This window comes from Equus caballus, chromosome 25, assembly GCF_041296265.1.
Source record: "Equus caballus isolate H_3958 breed thoroughbred chromosome 25, TB-T2T, whole genome shotgun sequence".
Classification (NCBI taxonomy): domain Eukaryota; kingdom Metazoa; phylum Chordata; class Mammalia; order Perissodactyla; family Equidae; genus Equus; species Equus caballus.
In genome coordinates, this window is record NC_091708.1 from 18188225 (window position 1) to 18211428 (window position 23204).

At 39.4% G+C, this 23204-nt stretch overlaps 1 long non-coding RNA gene across 1 annotated transcript; it reads left to right on the forward strand.

The window, feature by feature from the left end:
• The first annotated feature begins 340 nt into the window (after positions 1-340).
• On the forward strand, positions 341-6472 carry LOC138920733 (uncharacterized). The gene is made up of 2 exons (XR_011432449.1): positions 341-473; positions 3868-6472. It is a non-coding gene; the product is annotated as an uncharacterized lncRNA (long non-coding RNA).
• Positions 6473-23204: the final 16732 nt, after the last annotated feature.

Consider the following 23204-nt stretch of genomic DNA (forward strand, 5'->3'; position numbering starts at 1 on the left):
AGAAATGAAGTTTCAAAGATATATGGGATTACTGGCAGGGCTGTTTTTGCCCCCTCACAGAAACTATGTAAGGTGAGACCTGACAGACAGCAGAGGGGAGAAAAAGTGGCAACTGAAACACAAGAACAGAGATTCATAGGAAGAATGTGGGGAACATGAATAAGAGGATGAAGAAAACACTTCTAAAACAGAGTTTCTTCAGCAGAGTTCTCTGGAAACCTAGGATTCCACAAGATGTCTCTAGGGGTTCCCTGAGAGATTGTGACTGAAAAAAGAAATCATACATGGTTTTTGGAACTTTGAGGTCTGTGGAATACTAGCACTTACAGTGGTAGACAGTCACCAAGCAACTTCATTTGTGATTTCATCAAATGCCTTTAAACCCAGAATAAAAGTATGCAGAAGGATCATGTTCACCTGGTTGAGTCGGTTCTCAGTTTTTGACACAAGCTAAAGGAGGCCAATGATAATTGGTGAGCATGATATTACATTGAAGAGATGATGACAGGCTGATGACATCAGCTTTTTCCTCCGGAAATCAACCTTCCTTGAAGCTGTGTTGGTTGGATCCTCCAGGGGTAGACACCAAGAGAGTTAGAAGTGAAAGAGATTTATTGGGGAAAATGCCTATGAAAGACAAAGGGAAGGAAGAACAGAAGTAGGCAGGAAAAGCCTTCAGACTGGAATGCTGATCTGACACCTGTGAAAGGAGAAGAAAAGAAAGGATAATCAGGAAGAAAGATTTTAAGATGACAGCGCAATTTGATGAAAGTGTCAGGCAGCTGAACAGGTTACTCTGGCACAAAGACATCAAATAAAGGAGTCTCTCGTTGGACATAAATTACCAGATCCTATTACCCGGCCATACTCAGTCATTTTAATAGGCTGCCTTGGAAGAACATGGCCTGGGTTCAAACAGTGCAGCACGCCATCCTCACAGCTGACCAGAAAATTCTTTCTTTAAAGGAAATCCAAGCAGCACACTTCGGTGATGGCCACATTCCACCTTGTGTGCTGCATGAATCCACTTTTCCATATATGCTTGGGTTATAGACCTTCCAGGTTCCAATTGACCTCTCTTTGTGTGGTGAAACTTAGAAGACGGAGATTAATGGGACAAAGTATGACAGTTGGTTTCCTTCCTCCACTGCCCATTCTAAACATCCATTCTCTGCTTGTCTCAGTGACTTAACTGATAGCGTGCCTCAAATTCCCAAAGTAACTATATCCTTCTGAGGCCACAGTTGCTGCATTTGTTCACCCACAGTCACAATTAGGCAAAAGAGTACTGAAAAGCACCCAAGGGGATTATCTGGGTTCTACATGTATTTCCCCGTCCCCACTGTTTAAATGGTTTTCATCCTTAGTGCCCATTTCCGTATGCTCATCCACACAGCTCTTCACGACACCTCCTTATTGTTGATCTCATCCTTTTTCTTTCATGCTCCTGGCCAGCTGGCCAGGCCGTTTGCCACTGCTCACGCTTCTGTATATATTCTCACCTAGGACCACTTCTCCTTCCACGCAGAGTGGATGACCAGGTGCACCACTTGACTCTGCTCATTGGGAATATTTTTCTTCACAGCTGTACATCAAGGTGTCCCCTGAATGTGGCTGTATTGTAGCCACTGCCTATTTTTGGCTTACACCGACAAATCAAGCTGACCTATCTGTAAACCAAACTCAATCTTTTTTCTCCTTCCTCTGCAAGGTCATAGGTGCAAACTGAGGGAGGGACAAACTGTGTTGGGTGACATGAGGTCCTGGACTAACTGCTCATACAGCTTACTGGTATCCTCTCCTCCTGCTTGGGCTTGAACACAGATGTACCATTTCCATCTTACAATGAACAGCTGTTGGGCCTACCTGACTTCATTGACCTGGTATTTCTGACAGAATCTAACTCATAATGTAGAGTTCTGGATGCACAGCCACTTGGTGCCCCATAGTCAAATGTTCCATCTCTACAGGACAGAGCACTTGCCAGGAGTTGTTTCTTAAAAGGTGCATAATTCTCTGCTGAAGAAGGCATATCCTAATTCTGGAACCCCAGGGGCCTAAGTTGTGATTCTCCCATGGGGACTTGCCAAAACCTGTAACCCTACCATGCCACCTCCATTACCATAGGTTTTTCTGGACCATATGGCCCAAGTGGCAGAGCTGCATGAACCACAGTGTAGACTTGTTGCAGAGCCCTTTCCTGCTCCAGTCCCTCTCAGAGCTAGAAGCCTTTCATGACACCTAATAGTATATGGACCAAAGAATTATTCCTCAGTGGGGAATGTGTTCCCTCCAGAATCCAAAGAGGTCTACTGGGCATTGTGCTTCCTTTATAGTAGTAGGGAAAGCAAGAGGCAGAAATGTGTCTTTTTAACTTTGGAGGGGATGTTCTGGAACAAGCCATACCCTGGAGCTTTAAAAATTTACCCACGTGGCAGGACCCTGAACCTTTCTAAATTTTATCTCCACTCTTCTATAGCCCCTAAGTCTTACCAAGGCCTCCAGCATGCTAGCCACCTCTTGCCAACCTTGCCTGATCAACATGGTGGCATGAATATTAGGAATCTATGTGATATTTTGCAGTATGTCCAAACAGTCCATATCTCTTCTGACTATATTATGACAGAAAGAAAGAAAGTAACTATAGTTGTGGGACAACACTATAAATGTTTTTTCTTCTCCATTCTACATGAATCCAAACTATTTGTAATAGAAAATAAGGCACTTACCACATCAGTGGCTGCATACCATGTGCCTTAGGCCATCATAATCTGCTCCAGCAAAGATACCACATCTGCTCCAGCAGCCACAATCAGGGCTACTACTTGGGTGAGCTAGCAGTAGTATAAAGTCTTTCTCTAGAATACATATATTTTCTTCACGGACACGACTCCAGAATTTAATGGCAATATAATAATGATCACCACCCTTATATCCTTAAGATCCTTAAGACTAGAACTAATCTCTACCATCCCCTTGGAATGCCATATTGTTTGATTAGCTATATTTTGGCGGGGGAAGAGAACAGTTTCAGAGGCTTCCACTTGACCACTCTGATTCCACAGGACAATGATCTATCATGGGGTTTACATCAACTGCCAAGTATGTCAATTCCAATTATATATTCATGGACCTGGGAGGTGACCATTTTCATGTTACAGTGGAATGTTGTTGGACTTTATTTTATTTTACCTGACTTTATTGACCTAGAGGTCTGACACAATTCAGTTCATAATGTAGAGTTCTGGATGCACAGTTACTTGGTGGCCCATGATAAAGTGTTTCGTCTCTACAAGACCAGTAACATTGGAGGGACTCGCAGAGCCAGTAGCGCTACTGTAAACCTACCTTTGCCAGGACTCTGTTTATTACCTGGTCCCTTTAGGCCCCCACTCTAACAGGATCCCAGATAATACTTTGAGACTTCTGGTATCAGTGTCAACTTAGACCTTGCATCCAATAACCTTCAAAATGTCTGGATATTACTTTATCCCTCAAACACAGTCACCTGAGTAAATGACTATCAGTGTCTTTTGGGAAAATATTACAATATACACCAGCCATGGTGTTGCATGGTCCTTTTTCTGGAGATCTGACTACCTATTTAGTCAAAAGCTTCTGGGTCTGAAAAGTAATCAAGTTGAGAATTTGGCAAAAGATCATGACTTCCAACTGAAGTGGCCCACCCACAGTCTCTTAAGTATGCATACTTACCTACTTTTGATTGTATATATTAAGCAACACTCTTGTTGGCTGCTAATCTATGTTACCACTAAGGATACTATATTCTATTAATCATCTCAAGCCTCCTCAGCTATGCCTCTGAAACTGTCAGTCATTACAGTATTTGTAATCTTCTTTCTGCAGCTTTGGGACCTCATCATGCCCATAATTATGAACAAGCCAAGTTTATGACCATCAACCAAGAACAATGGTGCCCATCTCTCCAGTGCATTCCTGAAGGCCTTGGTGAATCGCATGTTTCTTCAAGTTTCCCATTAAACGGCTGATGGATCTTCTGCCCTCACATAATATATCTGTTCCAGCATGTCCACTTCCCTGAGCCTTTTCATCCCTTCCCACACTGTTGGCCATGCATGCCTCCAAGTGACTTCCTGGGAGACAACAACTCTTCTGATATCATAGGAATTAATGTAATTTACCTTCTGATGTGAAAGGAATTTTTATGTGCCATAACTTAACTGTCCTCCTGTTGCTTTGTTATTCTTATGAATATTGCAAACTATGGATTATGTAGGTTAAAAGTGAATTGCATTATGATTATGACGTTTTTATTGTTGAAGTGTCTGATTTAGTTATTTGTTATACCGTTTTGTTTTATATTTTATTAGTGTTTGTATTTTGCAATCAAGTCTGATGGTCCAGTATGGCAATTTTTGAAGGATGTTGGATGGAAGAGGATGCTTCTAGAGTTAGGCCTATGAATAACTCTCATACAGTAGGTGATGAAGAATTATAATCTTCTTGGTTATTTCAGTGCACTAGTACATCAAGGGAGACCCCCAGAAAAGTTCTTTCATTACAAGTGAAAATATTTATCAATGGATTTTGCATGGGCTGGTAATCCAAGTTATCTTGGTCCCTTGCATATTGTCTGTGGCCGGCAAGTTAAAATGTTGCAATGCCTCCAGAAATCTTGGAAAGACACTTAACTACAAATCCTCTCCATTTGACAAGGAAAGGTGCTGATTATTTTAAACATCTATTGGAATTTCAAAACAGAGTAAGCTTTTGTCAAGCAAAGGTTAAATTCGGTGAAAAGACTCAAAATCAAGTTACTGAACAACAAAACATATTGCCTAGAAGAAAAAAGTTACATAGTTGGTGAGCAACTAAAAATGCCAGCATATAGTGAGTAAAATAAGATTCAGCAGGAGAAATTGAAAAGGTTTCACTCTTGAAAAAATATGTCAATGCAGTGATGACATGTCGCATAATATTGAATAGGTTTTGTGTAATGAACTGAAAAACAAGAGCTTTTCTCTTCAGGTTGATGAATAAATGGATTTCATCAATAAATGTCATGCTACAGCATTTATAAGATTTGTAAATGATGGAGAAATTCAAGAAAGATTTTACTGCTGCCATAAGTTACCCAAAACAAACAGAGGTCAAGATATATTTAATGTTTTGTTTTCATACTTGGAAAAAAACAAACATGTGTCTTGGAGAAATTATATTGGCTTCTGTCCTGATAGTGCCCAGTCAATGGTTAGCTCCATGAGAGGGTTTCTCTCTCTAAATGTTGAAAAGGAAAATCTTAACATTGCCTCAACACACTGCTTTCTTTGCAGAGAGGTGAGTATAAAATAAATTACATTCTGGTTGAGGCTACAAAAGTGATTAGCTTTATTAGGCAAAGATCAGTTTACTTGAAAATGTTTTTAAAAACTGTAAAAACCTGGACAAAGAGCATATAAATTCCCTTTAAATGCAGAAATCTGGGGGTTTAGGAGAGAAGAGTTTTTAATACGGTGTTTGAACTAATACATACATATATATATGTATAGTAGGAGTACTAGTACTTTCCAAAAAAGCAGTAGCTGGATTTTGCTGAGTGCTTTGAAGAAGAAGAATGCTACGGAAACTAGCCTCCTTAAAGATATTTTTCTCCCCATGAACTAGCTGAACACAATTGAAACATTCTTGGACTTAAAAGGAAACTGAATATTTGGAAAAAATTTCATGTTGCAAAAGAAAATCTTGTAATGTTTTCACTGCTGTTGGGGCTTGAAAATGTAGGAAGGGAATCAAACTGCAAGAAAAAAATGGACAGTTAACACATATGTATGACTGGGTATGGCCCTTTCTCTGAACCTCTTGCTCAGCCTGAGAATTTGACTTTGAGAGAAGAAAAGAATTTTGTGAGCTGCAGACTGATCTAATGCTCAAGATGTATACTCACTCGGCTTAGACAAGTTCTAGGTTTCGGTGAGTAAAGAGTACCCAGTCATTCACTGGAAAGCAATGAACATTGTGCTGAAGTTGTGAAATTTTGACATGTGTGAGCAAGCTTATTCATTTAGCAGTCATCAAGAGTGAGGACAGAAGTTATCTTATTTCTGTTGAAAATGAAAGTTATGTGTGCTTAACTCATGCTTCATTCTGGATTGAGAATTTGTGCAGTGAAAACGAAACACAGATACCACAGTAAAATGTAAAATCATTCTTTATTTCCAGTTTCAAAAATAACACTTTTATGTATTCATAAGCATATAAAAGAGAGCAAGAAACCAACATGTGGATAATAATCTTGCAACTGCTAGAATTAAAATAGAGCTAGAATTAAAAGTGACGTGATCATATGCCACTCAGTTAAAAAAAATTTATCAAAGCCTTGCATGAAATTGTGTTTTAGGATATATATTTTGTCATATTATCTTGTCTTATGGTTTTAGTAGCTTTACTATATTCAACATTGTCAATAAATTTTCAAGTTATAACTAGCATTACTTAAATTAACTATTATCTTTATTTAAATTAAATGTACCAAGCCTGTCTTTAGAAAAACTAAGTTCTATTTTGATTTAGGCCAGTTAATTAACACAAGCAAACTACAGCCCACAGGCCAAATCTGGCCTACATGAAAACATGATTTCACAAATAAAGTTTTATTGGAACACAGCCATGTCCATTCCTTTACATATTACCCACGACTGCTTCTGCTCTACAACAGCAGAACTGAATAATTGCAACAGAAACCATATGGCTTGCAAAGTCTAAAATATTTACTATCTGGCCCTTTTCACAAAGAGGTTGTTGGCTCTGATTTAACAGAAGCTTATTATGTTTACTGTGTGAGTTTTTAAATATTTTTATAGCTAAAAGAAGTTTAGCTATAAAGTTTAAAATAGAGAAAGACCCCATTAGCAGCTTGTATAATAGAAAATTGTGCAAAGACTTTTAGGCCTACTTAGATAAAATTTTTAAAAATCAAGTAAGAAATTTAAGAAAAAGAAGCCCTGAACTTTTCTTTATTAGCATTACTGACCTGCACAGAGCTTGTTTTCCATGTGGGGAAGGGGAACTACAAAAAATAGGCTAATAATTTGGCCAGATCTACAGAAAAATATCGTTCTCTACTCAAAAGAACATTGGCAGTTATTATAGATTATATCTACTTACTGATAATTTTAAGGTACCCTGAACTGTTGCTATGATAATTTTTATGCAGAGGTTCCCTGAGACCCCACAATTATTTCAATAGTTCTTCCAGGGTAAGAAGATTGATGAAGGCTGCTCTAGAGATTGAGGAAGTAGAGTGGAAGGGACCCAAAGAACAAGCTGTTTGTGAATGGGATCCCCTCCCACCATCCTTAAATCATCATTGATAGATAGCCTGCCTCTCAACTGTCCTGGAAATGCATAAGCTTCTCTTTTACAAGAATGGAGATTGTGGGCAAAGGAGATGGACACTTGTGGAGATGGAGGTAAGAAGAAAGAACCTCACCATCCCACCATAATATATCTGACAGAAGGAATTGAGAATGTCGCTAGGAGTAATACCTTATAAGAGGAATTCATCTCTCCCATTGCAGAAAGAAAGGGGCATTTTCCCGACCAGGAGAGGAATTGGGGCAGATTATGAAATATAATGAAATAGAGTCCAAATGCTATTGCCTACTTCTTAGCTCCCTGAGTGCAAGTAAGGGATGAAACAAAGAGACAAAGTAAGAGATAAGGCTCAGAAGATAAGGACAGGTAGAATCAGGTGAGGGGGTTCCAGAGCTTCCCCCTGCAATACTTTCCTACTGAGTAATGGCCGCATGGGTGGGGCATTTGTAGTTAAGGGCTGAACAGCATCATATTGTCTCATTATTTTCTTAAGGGAGGAAGCCAGAGATTCCACTCAGAAGCTGGATCTTAGTGGCTTAACTCTTCGTGACTGAAACAAGCCAGGTCATTGTCCAATGAACACAAGTTACAAATACTTACTTTGCTACGGACTAACTTCATCTTGAAGCAGTATTTGCTTACTCTGTTCCATTTGAGACTCTGGACAAGTTTCTTTGGAAAAATAGAAAAGGAAAAATTAGACAGAGAGCTGGTAAATTTTGGAAAATAGATGCCAGATTTTTGATGATACCAAGAACGGAAGGCACGTAATTTATAAAGTACCCACGGGGCCCTAAAACATGATTAGTCAAACACATAGAAAACATTTTTAAACCTTTTCTTAATTGTAACAGATGGTTGAGCAATAAATTTCTGTTTCAAGCTAAAGGATGTTCTGCAAATATATCTGGCTGGAGCTCAGGCTGGCCAGGATAGTATTTCCTTGTTCAAGGAAGATTGTGTCTGTACTAGTGAACTGTTAGAATTGCTCCCACTAGCTGCCTGGGTGGAACCACTATTATTAAAATGGAAACCCTTAGTATAATAAAATTTCAGACCTTAAAGGAACAAGCCTTCCATATTCCTCTCATTTTACAGATAAAAACCAAACACAAACAAATAGGAAAAAACCCTAAGATCTATACAGGTTAAATAACAGTCCCCAAACCACACAGCTAATTAATTGCAGAGCTGGACCCCAAACTTGAAACATCTGATTTTTAGCCAAGTGCTATTTCCACTCACTGTTATGTGTGTGATGCCACCAGTAATGATAAATCTCAAGGAGATTAAAAATAACTTGTCCAAAGTCACACAGCTAGTCCATACACAATTTTGTACACAACCAGGTCTTCCCACTTCAAATTCTATGATTTCTGAATTAGACCCCATATGACAGCTTATAAAATAATTCCCAGAACTATTAGTTCTCTGCATGGGGCAGAAAAATGAACATTGACTTGGAATTAAACAAATGTAAATTCTACTCTCAACGCTGTCACTTGCTAGCTGTCTGCAACTTAGCAATATACAAGTCTCAATAAGTATCAGAATATCAGTTAATCATCCATAAAATGGAGACATTAACACCAACATCTTAAAGTTGATATGAGTTTTAAATAAGAATATATATAAAATACCTCTCACGGAGCCTGTCATATACCAAGTACTCAATAGATACTAGTTGGGTTGATTTTCCTCTCTGTCAACATCAAAATGTTCATATTCCTTAGGATATATGTTTCCAGTGTATCATTCATTTGAAGTGAGAAGAAATTCTTCTACTCTGTACAAAGCACATCATCTACCTACATAGATCTTCAAATTGGTGGTAGTGGCTGGAATAGAGGGAGGGAGGAGAATAAACAGGAAAGCGAAAAGGGTATCTCCAAAAAATTTACACCTACCCACAAGTGAATTGAAACATCAGCAAATATATAGGGTTTGAATTCTAGTACTATTTATTTCAGCCCCCGGTAATTAGTTGTAATTTATGATACAACCTGCTCCTAGGAAGTTTTTCAAACACCTACTATACCCAAACCCTTCTAACAGAAACTCACTTCACTCCCTCACCTTCCACCCACTCATACAACTGGAAGAAATATGGGTCTCATTCTCCAGTCAGATGTGAAGTCACTAGGGAGAGAAAACAGCAATAAGAAGCCGACTAGGTCGGTCCCTCTGGCAAGGAGGTTAGGAGAATCTGGCTCTTTCTATAGGTACCCTGAGGTTGGGTGCCTTTTTCTTGTTGCTGCTGTGCTTTAGGAAGCCACATGGCTACCTCAAAATCCTGACCTAGTGAGGGGCTGGCCCCGTGGTCGAGTGGTTAAGTTTGCGCGCTCCGCTGCATGCGGCCCAGTGTTTCGTTGGTTCGAATCCTGGGCGCGGACATGGCACTGCTCATCAAACCACGCTGAGGCAGCGTCCCATATGCCACAACTAGAAGGACCCACAACGAAGAATATACAACTATGTACTGGGGGGCTTTGGGAAGAAAATGGAAAAAATAAAATCTTTAAAAAAAAAAAATCCTGACCTAGTGAGATTGTCATTATTATTCCCATTTTATGGATGAGTAACTGACCCTCTGACACTTACAGAGATTTATATATTGACCGAGTTCACACAGCTTGCAAGTGACAGAATCAATATTGTTAGGGGATAGTTTCAAGAAAAGGGCGTCCAGAATGGGTCATAAGAGCAAGAGTTACAGAGAAAGTAAAAGAAATAGAGTCAAATGACCCAGAAACAGAGGTGGCAGCCATTGCCTGCAATGGGGCTTTAACTTCTATCAGGCTGATAGAGCTAGTGAACAGACATAATGAATGCCAACAATACTGGGAAAAGGCAAGTAAAGGGGACCCCAAGCAGAGATTCCCTCTTGGGCATTTAGAATGTGGGCCTTTGCACAGGCTGTTTGCTCTACCTGGAACACTCCTATCTCTTCTTAAAGTGATCTGAGGGGCTGGCCCCATGGCTGAGTGGTTAAGCTCACGCGCTCTGCTGCAGGTGGCCCAGTGTTAAGTTCTCCCAGTTAACACGCACAGAGATCATCTGGATATATCAGATTGTAATACAAAAACTTTGTGGCTTAAAATAAGACAAATTTATTATTTTATGGTTCTGTAGGTCAGAGGTCAGTCATGCATCTCGCTGGGCTGCAATCAAGCTGCCTGCAGCGCTGCATTCCCTCTGGAGGCTCTAGGGGGAAATCTGTTTCCTTACATTTTCTGGTTTCTAGGGGATGCCAGCATTCCTTGTCTTATTGTCCCTTCCTCCACCTTAAAAGACATCACTCTAACCTCTACTTCTATACCGACCTCTCCTCTCTTTGACTTTGATGCTCTTGCTTCCCTGTTATGAGGACCTTTGAGAATACGTTGAACCCACCTGAGTAATCCAGGATAATCTCCAAAAATCATTAATTTAATCACATCTGCAAAGTTCCTTTTACCATGTAAGGTGACATAGTCACAGGTTCTACAGATTAGGATGTGGACGTCTTCGAGGGGTCGTTATTCTATCTACCAGTCAGGTCTTATTTTTTTGTTTATTTGGAGTTCTAAAAACTGAGTGAAACCTTTTCCTGTGTTTGTATTTACCTATCATAGCCTCTTTCTCCTAATATCCCATTTTGGAAACTTCAAAATCAGTGGTGATTCCTCTCGTTCCTTGACACATCCAAACCCTAAAATACCTCAAAAATTTCCCTCTCTATCCCATTTGCATCCTTAATTCAGGCTCTTTTTACTTATTGCCTGGATTATTTCAAAGGCACCCAAACTCATCCTCACACCAACAGTTTCTCCTGCTCCAATGCATTTTGCAAAGTTCTTCCAGAACTATGACAACACACAAATATGTATCAGGTCCATGTTTAAAGCCTCCAGGGGCCACTCATCATCTAATAGGATGAAGTCCATGCACCTCAGTTTCACAATCAAAATCCCTTCACAATATTACTGCAAACTTCTTCTTCCAGCCTCCTTTTATCTGCCTGACATCCCAGCCACACAGAACTTCTCCCTGTTTCTGAGAGGTCTGTGAACACCGAGGGATGCTTTGACTTTACCCATTGTACTGCTGGATGCCCTTCATCTTTTTCATTACCTAGTGAGATTCAAATCAGCCTTTTCACATATCCACGAAGGTACTACTTGTCAATTCCTCTAAGAATCTTTTCTCAAATGCTGTTCCTTCCCAAATTAGTATGTCCACAACAATCCCTAGTTCTCTCCATTATTGCGTCTATGACTTTGCTTTGTTATTCCTTTTATATTTTTATCATTGTGTGTCATTTCCCACACTATGAGCTCATTGAAGACAGAGGCTGAGTCTCATTTCTATTTCTGACCCAATGCTTAATATAGGCCTGGCTCACAGTAGGTGCTTAATTACTCTTTTTTCTGGGTAAAACTGGGACTCAGACTGGTTCTTTGCTGGATAGTGGATTAGTGACACTTGGGAATCTATTTACTAGTATTGATATGCAGTTTCAGTTTTGCCTGGGATAGATAAAAAGAAAGAGAAAAAGATGTTTCTTTCTCTTACTTTTTTTCTGTTTCTTCTTGCACTGATGTCTGGAGAGAGAAGATGAGGAAATGGAAGACAAGATACACTTGTTCTGATCCAGCCTAAGAGCCAGATCTGACCTGGATAAAAAGAGTAACAACAGGAAGAAGCCAAAGGGATCATAAGAAGGAATCTCGTAAAACTTCAGGAGAGAAATGCTAATTTAGAGGTCCCCATCGCAGAAGTTTACAGAGGTAGGTGCAAAGAAATCCTCCTACCCTACAGTCTGTGGGAGGAAAGGGTTTGCAGTGGTGACTCAAGAAAACTCTCTGTTCTCACCAAGTAATAGGGGAGACTACGGCATCAGCAAAGTTTCACTCTTACAGAAAGTCTCAGTGGCCGCGCAGGTGCAGAAGGTCTTCCCTCAAGTGGCTTTTGGGCAGCAGATCTTTGGCAAATATATCAGAGCAGAAGAATATGAAAGAATTTATTCAGAGCTCATATAAACTTCCTTTTGGGGGTTCCCAGAAATAATTGTATTTACTCTGGGAGTATTAAGTAGGCTGAGGTTCTGCAATCACACAGATTAGAGCAAAGAGCCATGGGAAACTGAGTGCTAAATTCACACAACTTCATACTTACCCAAAGCTGGGGAACCCTGAGATCATTCAAGTTAAATAAAAGATTTAATGAATGAGTGAATAGTAAATGAATATTGAGATGGAGGTCGGAGTTTTTTTCGCTTTTACCAAAATGCAGGTTTTATTTTCAGTACTAAGTCTATGCTTGGTAGGAAATTTTGAATTCATGTCACTGAAGGTCTGTTTCAAATAACAGTTAATTGTTTTAAAAGCTTAATTCAGTGGCTGGCACATATTCTAGGTTTGATTCCTAAGCCTATCGTCTTCACCCAAAATCAACCACAAGCCTTTTGTAACACTACACATCAGTTTCTTCATCCATGGAGTAGAAGTATCAAGGAACTCCAATTTATTCACTACAGAGCATAAAGGAAAGCCAGATATTTGATGGGATTTTACTAGGAGATGAAAGAAGCTGTATCAAATAAAGCATAATGATCTACTTAGCCTTGCTGTCAACTGAGGGGGAAAACAAAATAGTATACAGAGTTAAAAAATAAATGGAACATTAATATAGTGTATCTATTCTGTTGTGTAACTGCCTATGAGATGCTAAGTTGAAATATTGTCTAACATTTTGCTGGTAGGAGGAAAAAAAATAACAGCAGATGGGCCAAGCAGAAGGCAGAGCCAAATCATTTTGTATTTTTTCAATGTAGTTTTTTCAGTTTCATTACAGATAAAACTGTGATAGATAATCCTACATCAGAAAACATGTATCAGCTATCTTGTAATTATATTACACATGTGTTTCCTTTAGGGCTACTTTTACAAGTAGGATATTACAATTAAGGGGCTTTTTGCTGGGAAGGATGGGTGAAATTAGGAATCCATGAGGGGGTGCAAGAATTATGTAAGGACAGTAAAAATGGACAGGCTTCTACCAGGAAGCTGCCTACTGTGATGCCACTGCCCTGCATTTGATGTTAACTGATTTTACCCATGAAGATGTTTATTAGTTATCATGCACCAACTCTGATCTTGCCCAATTTGTCATCAGGAGCTAAGTGGTATAACAGCAAAGGCAACAGATGTTGGGGATGACAAGCCAAATTATTGGAAACACAGCCAATAATTTTCCCTCAAAAGTGAGTGGTTTGACTTTATAATCTTCTGAATTCATTTCTTTGATAAGCAGTCTATGAGTTTGCATTGTTGAATTGAAATACCATCTGTTTCCTGGACACATATAACCTTGGTTCCTGCCCCACATGATAAGTCCACCCGTCACGGTTCAATTAGCATGGTCTTGTCATTGTAAAGCACAGCTTCCAACTGCAACATTCGCAATCAGGACCACAGTTGGAACACTGATAACATTCCCCCATGAAATTTGCATGTTTTAGCAGACCCACCTCAAATCCAAATCTTTGAATTGCACATTATCCAGCATACTTTAAAAACATATTTATAATGGTAGAGAATTATGCTTATAAAAAGTCTTTCTTAAACTTTCATATTGAGACCCACTAGTTTAATAGTAATGGAAGCTAGTTTTATTTAAATAACAATACCTTACACTGAATTGCTATTTGCCAAATATATTCACTCATTTTGATTGTAACAACCCTGTGATTATTATTCATGATCTACGGAGGAGGAAATCAAGACCTTGAGAGCTTAACTAATTTATTTATCAAATTCTTATTGAGAATTTTCTGAGTGTTGGACAAGAGAGGCACAAAGGGTATAGCTATGAATAAAAGGGACGTGGATTCTGCCCTCAGGAGTCTTAAATCTAGTAGAGGAGCCTTGAATATGTTATATCATTAACTATGACAAAGTCTATGAAGAAAAGAAAAGAGTGTGATCAGAGATTACAAATGATGGTTTAATTTAGATTGGAAGGTCAAGAAAGCCTTCTCTGAAGAAGGGACATTGAAGCTGAAACCACAGAGATGGTTGGAACTTACGTGGGCAAAAAGTAAAAGGAAGAATGGACTAAGCATAGCTGTTGGAAGGCTTTACGTGGGAAAGAGGTTAATCCTTTCCAAGCATGGATGGGAGACTAGCGAGCTGGTTTAAAGTTAAACCAAGAGAAGTGACATGAAGCAAAACTAAGTAGGAAAACAGGGGACGTATTCTGGGATCCCATTAAAGATCTACCTCACTTGTCCAATGTCACACAAATAGAAAATGGCTTCACTGAGACTAGAAGTTGTCTCTTGAATTTTATTTTATTTCTGCTCTGTTCTATTTCTATTCACTTCTTTGTGGTGCCTTCTTCAATAGAGAGAGAAATGAGGTGTTCATAGAGGATCATTGAATGTGAATAGGTGAATAGGTGCTACCATGAAGACAAACAACAAAGCAGCTCATTGCTCCTTCATGTTTGTTATCTGAAAACGTGTTTCTTGTTGTTGTTCTGGTTTGGTTTGGTTTGGTTTGGTTTGGTTTGGTGGGGGATTTAGGTCACTTATGTGATGATGTACTGGTGATTAAGCTTGTTTTCCTGCCAAATTAATCATTATGGGTAGAATGGTTACTTTCTATGAGCATCTTTGTGTCATTGTTACTGTGGGCCAGATAGTTCATTTCTTTGGAGACAGGTTCCCTCACCTGTAGGAAGAGAAGGCTGAGACAGGTTTCTAAGAGGCCTTTATCAATTGCTCCTGGAAGTTATCTACCAACCACAAGGGAATCAGCCTTGAGATGTAGTTGACTTGTAGATAACAGAGTGGAGAGAAAGAACATAAACCCTTGATGAAGTCATTGAGCCTTTGTATCAGTCAATGTCAAAACTTGTTCTACCTCTGCTTTCTGTAATAGAAATTTAAAAATACTATTAAAGGCATTTCTGATTAAGCTGCTTGTGGTGGATTTCTCTATTTTCAGTTGAAACCATTCATGTTATGTATCTGTTCTATTTTAATATAGATTTGAAGCTGTACTATGTGTTCTAGTATATTCTGTATTTGCTAATACAAATTTCAAAGACCTATTTTTTGAGCACTTAAAGAGTGCAAAATATTCTGCTAGGCAAAGATGCATGGGTCATGGTCTTTTCCCTAGGGGAGCATGCAAACATGAAAAGGAACAAATTAATATACAAATACAAATTATCTAAGGCAAAATATGTATGTCTCATGAACATATGTAAGATCTGATGCCTAATAATCCCACTTATACCCTGACTTATTTCTCCCCTTCTATGTATTCTTTGTTGTTTATAATATTAATAAGTTAAATTATATCTTAATTGAGCCTGCAGATATTTTAGAGAGAAAGGTATTTTATTTGTATTGTACATAAAGATGTACATTTGGACTCTGAAAGCTGTGATACATAGTTTCTTCTTCTTCTTCTTCCAATTGTAATTCTGTTCCGTTAACACCAACTGTAGTGGGTTGAATCTGAATCGTGTCCTCCAAAAATTCATATACACTCATAACCTAGGAATGTGAGCTTATTTGGAAATAGGATCTTTGAAGTTATCATCAAGGTAAGAACTGAGATGAGTTCATGCAGTTTTAGGGTAGGCCCTAAATCCAATGAAAGTGTCCTTATAAGAGACAGAAAAGGACACCGAGAAACACAAGGAGAGGAAAATTTGGAGGCCATCTCTAGAGGCAAAGATTGGAGTTATGTCTACGAGCAAAGGAACACCAGAAGCTGGAAGAGGCAAGAAGGTTTCTCCCCCATAGCCTTCAGAGGCACTGTGGCCCTGGTGGCACTGACTTCAGAATTCTGGTCTCCAGAACTATGAGAGGATAATCTTCTGCTGTTTAATCCACCGAGATTATAGTAATTTGTTATGACAGACCTAGAAAACTAATACAACAACCATTCTTTTTAGTTACATGTCACAATTTGGTTTTAGCTGTGCCATAGGATATGAGAGGAGAGCTCTATGATCACCCCAGACAAAGCGCCTTTAAAAAGCTTGGCTTTTCACTTCTTAAATAGCAACTACTAGTGAGGACTGATGATCCAGAGAGACTATAACAATTACCAGAAGAAAGGGGATTGGCTGAAGTGACCCGAAAATAACAGGATGGACTGAGGCGCATCTCTTCTCCAGGGATGTCCCTCCTCTCCCCTCAACAATGTTTTAAAATAAGAATCCAATAAAAGATTCGAATTTCTGCTGAAATTAATGAGATTCAGACCATACTAGGCTATTAAAAAATGGCAGTCCCTGAAAAGCAGGGAAGTTAAGGACATACACATTATATAAGAGCATAAAGAAAAATGATATGATAAAGTTGATTTAGAAGAAGTAGAGTGAATACGTTACCCTCTAAAAGAGAATGTACTTTATTAGATACCTTATATCTTGTTGCCAAGTTCCCATAGATAATTTTAAAAACTTGGCTACATATTAGGCCTCTAGCAAAATGTTAATAAATAGTTGAAATTGTATAAGCTACATTTCATGGTCATAATTAAAGAAATAGTAACAGCTTTTAAAACCCAATCGCTTTAAAATAAATAAATAATAAGATTCAATAAAGAAGAATAGGAAAGAGGAAATTAGAATCAGAGGAATAATAAAATTAGAATACTATAAAGTCAGAAAATAAAGTATTCCTGAAGCTCTAAGTGTTTTTAGTGTTAAAAAAAAAGAACGATCTACCTAAAAGTTAGAAGAAAAATAAGTGAATGCTAAAAAATGAGGAATGCAGTTCTTTAAAAGAAAATATAGTGACCATTAAAAATTTGAATAAAAAATAAGCTGCGGATCAAGAGCTTATGTTAGGAAAAACTTAAGACAAACTTCTAGCTTGTCTAATAAACAACAACAACACAGAATAAAATGTAAATACCTAAACTGGGAAAAGAGAACAGCATAAAACTACAAACCTATATATTTGCCAATGTAGATGCCTTCACTCTCTCCAATCAGCCATAGTGTTTGATCAAAGTACACATTCCGAATACCAGGCTTCTGAGAGAGAGAAAGATGGAAAGAGAGCAAGAGAGGCAGGAGGGGAGGGAGAAAGAGGAGAAAGGGAAGACGCAGAGGAAACAGGGAGGGCAGGGAGGAGGTAGGAGAGTGGAGAGAGGAGAGGAGAGAAGGCAGCAACTGTCTGGTCACTCACTACCTCAATGCCAGGACAGAATATTGTACCTCTAGGATCAGAAACCTTCCCTTGGAATGAATACAGTTGCTGATGTGGGGTTTCTTGTTTCTCCCAATGGACTATGACCCCAATTCAAGCTTGCTGACAAAGCTCCTATTCTGAGAAAGCCAGGGGTGTGGGGTTGAGTATGAGAACGGATATGATGCCAACTAGACAAACCATCTGTCAGAGTTCAGGCCTCAGAGCATTTGGAGTATTCCCGTCCCTCTGGTTTCTCACTCTCATAATTAGAGCATGGCCTCCTTCTCCTGTCCTTTCTCTCCCAAGGTTGTAACATCAGAAGTTGAGGTGTGGGAAGGGAGGGGAGGTAGAATTGAGATTTAGGAGGGAGGTATCTGTCACTGGCTCCTTTTCTCCTATGTTCAGAAAAATGTAGGCCTAATTAAGATAGACTAATTTTACTTGCTTAGGAGTACCAAATTTAACTAAAATATAGCAGAAAAAACATTTTTGATTAACTGATCCTGTGAGGTGTGAACTAGTGTGTTTATTGACCCACACTTCCTTTATCCCTGACTTTCTCTATTGAGGCTTTTGGTGTGACAAGTGATTTTCTGTTATATACTGGATATTTTGTCTATCGTGTTAGGAGACTCTGAGTCCTACTTAAACCTTATTTTAACAGGCAGTTATACTGTTCAAATTTAGCATACAAGTGCTGGCCTATTTTTGTGGGCTGTGGTTCCAATGACAATGACATTTTCAGAGTCTTTGCAGAGCAATTTTGGTTGGCTTGGTTTATTTGGTGTCCCTGGGATTCCCACTGGTCCCTCTGGTACTCTCTGAGGTGAAGGAGTTTTCCCCTACTGCCCCTATGTTTGGGGAAGGGAGTCTGAGGACCACAGAGTACTCACAAGGCAGCCACTGTTATGTTAGGATTCCCACTACCAGTGTCCCCTGGCTGCCCTTATATCTCTTGGTAGGGGACGAGTCTCAGCCCTGGGACAAAGAGACTTACTTGTCCCAGCTACTTATTGTGTCAAAACTCCCTGGCCAGGGCCACCAGGCTGCAGGGTGTCCCTGTGTGGGAGAAGGGAATCTCAGGCCCTGTGGGGAAAGAGAGTGCTTCCCCTAGCCAATTACTTCCATCAGGACTCCCAGTGGAGTCATCCTTTGTGGGTGCTGCCTGTCCTAATGGTATTGTCTGCAGAACTCCCGCAGTCTGAGCAGGAAATGAGCCTGATTGGACAGCATCTGTTGCTAGGCTGGGGGTTGGAAACGCTAGACCTGGGCTGCCTTCCGTTGGATGGGAGTCATAAGAGGCCCTGCTGCCATGTTGTTCCTCCTGTCCCAGGTTTCCTAACCAGTTCACCTTCTTCTTTCTGCCTTTCAGAGTTCTCTTTCAGTTGCCTCTTGCATCATTTCCAGGTTTATTGTTGTACTTAGTGGGGAGGAGCAAGGAGAAATTGTCTGGTCATTTTGGACCTGAAGCTTCTACTTCCCTCAGGGAGAAAGAGCCAGAAAAGGCATCAGACTCCTAGTCTTTAATTTAAAAAACAAAACTAACAACAAAAAACTAATGGCTAAGTTACAAGAGAGAAAAATATGGGAGAATGATTATTGAGTTTTTATTTCTCAACTAAGGAGAAATTTTAAAAAATGAAAATCTCTCTGGGCTGTGGGTAGAAGATGAGTTGAAGAGCAGCCAAAGGGATGACCCTGAAGGGAGTTTCTAAGACAGAGTCAGGAACTCGCTGCTACTTAGCATTAAGAGAGAGGGTGGCAGGGGATCCACAAGATGCTTTGTGACCCAATAATAGAGGACAGTTATCCAATCCCCTCAAAAATAACAATAATTATAATAAATCTGGGACACTAAGAGGCCAGCACAGGAGTTTCCCAGGACACCCTAAGATAGGCAGGTAGAGCTGGTGGCCTGGGACTTCAGGTGCCTAAAGTGCCTGAAGCAGTCCCACTAATAACCTGTGGCCCCAGGGAAGCCCCACACCTGCGCTCTGCCTCTGAGAGACAAGGAAGTTGACTGAGGATAGAGAGCCTAGGGTCTATATTCTATGATACAGGTTTCCTAGATGCAAAGTATTCATCCCAGATGCAGGCCAGATGCAAACATGGACCCCTCAGCAGATACTGGATAAAGGGGTGGTAATGGCCAAGGCCAGTCAGGCTGCTGCATTTCAGTGGATGTGGGTCTGTGTTCCTTCCGTATTAGCTTCTCTGATGTCCCAACACCATATATCCACCTCTCCCTACACCCAGCATTTCCCCTGCCTTGAGATGCAATTACAGAAAGAAGTGAAAGGGAGGAAATATCAATTTGATGGAATAACACTGAAGTGACTAAAAACAAATCTGAATTTACTGATTCTACCTAGAATTGCCCAAATTAAGTTTCTCTGCCATCAGGTGAAAACAGTAGCTTAACAATAGAGATTAAATTTAGTTATAGACATGACACCCCATCTTCTTTTGCTATCCAAAGTCTGTGGATTTCCTAATTGTGTTACTGTACAACAAAATGTATTCTTAGTGCTGTCGAGTAGATTCTGACTCCTAGCGACGCTGTGGACAGCAGGGCAGAACCCAGCCCGGTCTTTTCGAGCCATTCTCTCGCTTTCTGGCACTATATCAGACAATGCTCCGATGCTATCCACAGGGTTTTCCTGGCCAATTTTTTCAGAAGTGGGTGGCCAGGTCCTTCTTCTTCGTCTATCTTAGTCTGGAAGCTCCACTGAAAGCTGGGTGACCCTGCTGGTATTTGAAATACAGGTGGCATAGCTTTCAGCATCACGGCAACACAAGGCCGCCACAGTACGACAACTGACAGATGGGCGGTGTGGTTCCCTGACTAGGAAGCAAACCCAGGCTATGGCAGTAAGAGCACTGAATCTTAACCAGTAGACCACCAGGGCTGGCTAACAAAATGCGTATGAGCAAAAGTAAGAGTTGGTTGTGGTAAAACATATATATTTATATTTGCTATAAATAGCCTTACCCGGCTATAAATTTGTGTGGTATATAGAAAGGAACTCTAAGTCTCTGTATGTCCTTCAACAACACGTATTCTGTACAATTTTACCTCTTTTCCAATGTGTGATGACAGTACACAATATTCTGTAAGCAATTTCTCTCGCACAGACTAACACTTTTTTTTCCTTTCCTCACTTTCCAAGGTGAGATCATTGCAAACAGAACTTTAAGAAAGCTGTATACGGTAGATTTTCTAAAATGAAAAAATGGAAACACCCTAAACTTTAAATATAGAAGAATAATCAAGTAAATTATGATATACTGTGAATTACTGTCAGTTACTAAAAGTCAGAATTTCAAAAAATATTTAACACTGAGAAAAGCCACTCAGTTTACATCAGTCTGGCAGTGTTATGGAGTGTTAAACATGTAATATGCTCTGTAAAGACGGGAACAGCTATTTTTCAGTTTGAGGATATTTATAGCTCACTTGTCTGGGTCAAATACACTTGTTCTTTAACGACACATAAAAGTCACCTCTTCACTGAGCCTTCTCTGATTATCAGTCAGAATGAATCAAAAGTACCCTCCTTTGTGCTTCATCTCTGCTCTGCACTGAGATGTCATTACATGTGTGGCATTGTCTTATTTGTAATCTTGCTGTGTCTTGCTTATCTCTGTATCACCAACCACTAGCGTTGAGATTATCCCACATTAGCTGCTCAGTCAATGTTTGTTGAATGTATACAAAAGAGACAGGGCCCTGATTTTAGATCCTATTACTCAAAACAAGTTTCTTGGTTAATTGAGGGGCTTACACCTGAAAGAGAATTATCGAGGTTGATAAACACTAAAAAGAAAAATAAAACAAAGGAAGAGGAAAACTGACATGGATTCCAGAAGTCACAAGCAAATTTATTGACCATTCATAAAAAGAAAGCTTCAAAAATGCCCTGGGAGCTCTGAACATATATTTGAAGGAGGATATCCTTCCTTCCTGGATTCTGTCAAGTGATCAATTGATCAATTAGAGATCTGTCACACCAGCAGTTTATCTTAAAATTAGACTGCTCTTATCAGCAAGTTGTTTGATTAGCATACAAGCCACAAGACTGCATTTCACTTGATTTATTTTTCCTTTGTTAATTTTCTGGAGGGGAGGAAATTAGCCAAAATGAAGGAAAAAAATGGTGTAAAGAAACAAATTATGGATCAACCATTAAAACTCCAAATGTCATGCTTATTATTTACCAGGAATTCAAATTGGGCTTTCATTAATATTTCACCTCAAAACTCTAATTGTAAGTCCATACCTTGACTAATATGGTAAACATAGTCTGAGAGTCAGCTCTGATTCTCAATACGTAGTACTTTTAGCTATTTTAAACGCTATTTGTGGTAATTGCTGGTTTAAATTTCTTCCAATAATAGAATTCCATTGTGCTTACAAAATCTTGGTTGGGTCTTTCAGCATTTGTCATGAGTCTGAGTAAAGAACACGGAAGTTCTTGTATGGGGCAGGATTCAGGTATTCTATAGATTGGGTTTATAGAACATCTGGCAAAAGCAGTAAGGATTAGCAACCCCACAGGCTCTCTGCCCCAAATCCCTGTCATGCAAATTAATGGTCTGCTCAATTGTGACTAACGAATAGTGTCAATCAACCATGCTCTAGGGAGTTCAGGAGAATCTGAAGTAGAAGAACCAATAACCTGGGAGCTAAAATTTAGAGCTAGAATTTACTTCTGCTTCAGTTTATGCCCTTCCACGTCTGTCTACTAAAAATTCCCCCTGAAGAATGAGACTGAGCAACACCTACATTTGAACACAAGTCTAGCCTCTAAACAGATGTCCTTCTGCAGTCTCACTAAATGTTTTGAATTTTGAATTTATCAGCTCTAAATTGTGTTGAATCTTACGTTCCTGCTGCCTCCATGAAAGTAATAGAATCATAGACTGGGACTTCAGCCATGATTTAACACAGTGGTTCTCCATAGGATTATTAGTACTAGGGAACATTCTAGAAATTTGTGGGTGCATTTTTTTTGGTTGTTGCAATTCCTGGGGATCAGACTGCGATTTAGCCGTTAGGAGTCAGAGACACTAAATGTCCTACAAGGTGTGGGACAGCTGCCCAAAATGAAGACTTATCTCACATCCTATGTGACTTGCAAATATCTCTTAAAGATCAGTGGTTCTCAAACTTTAGCCTACTTCAGAATCACCTAGAGGGCTTGTTAAAACAGAGTGCTGGTCTCCACCCTCAGTTTCTGAATCAGTGGGCCAAGAATGGGACCAGAGAATTTGCGTTTCTAACAAGTTCCCAGTTGCTGATGCTGCTGATCCAGGGACCACACTTTGAAAACTATAGCTCTAGATAGATAGTCATGTAGGTGGAAAATTTGTTTGCAGTTACTGAGTCAGAAAATGAGACCCATTTTTATGTGTAAAAAGCTGTTTTTTCATGGTTTTAATATACACTAAATATTCTGATACTGCATCTACCACGTAACTTAAAAGACTTGAACTTTGTTGTGTTCAGACTTTAAAAGAGTTGTTTAACATTTCAGAAAATCATATCACCAAAAATTAGTCATTACCAGTGCCAATGCCCATACCAATAGTACACACCTCTATCTACCTGCATTTATAGCATTCACATATAAATATATAACAGAAG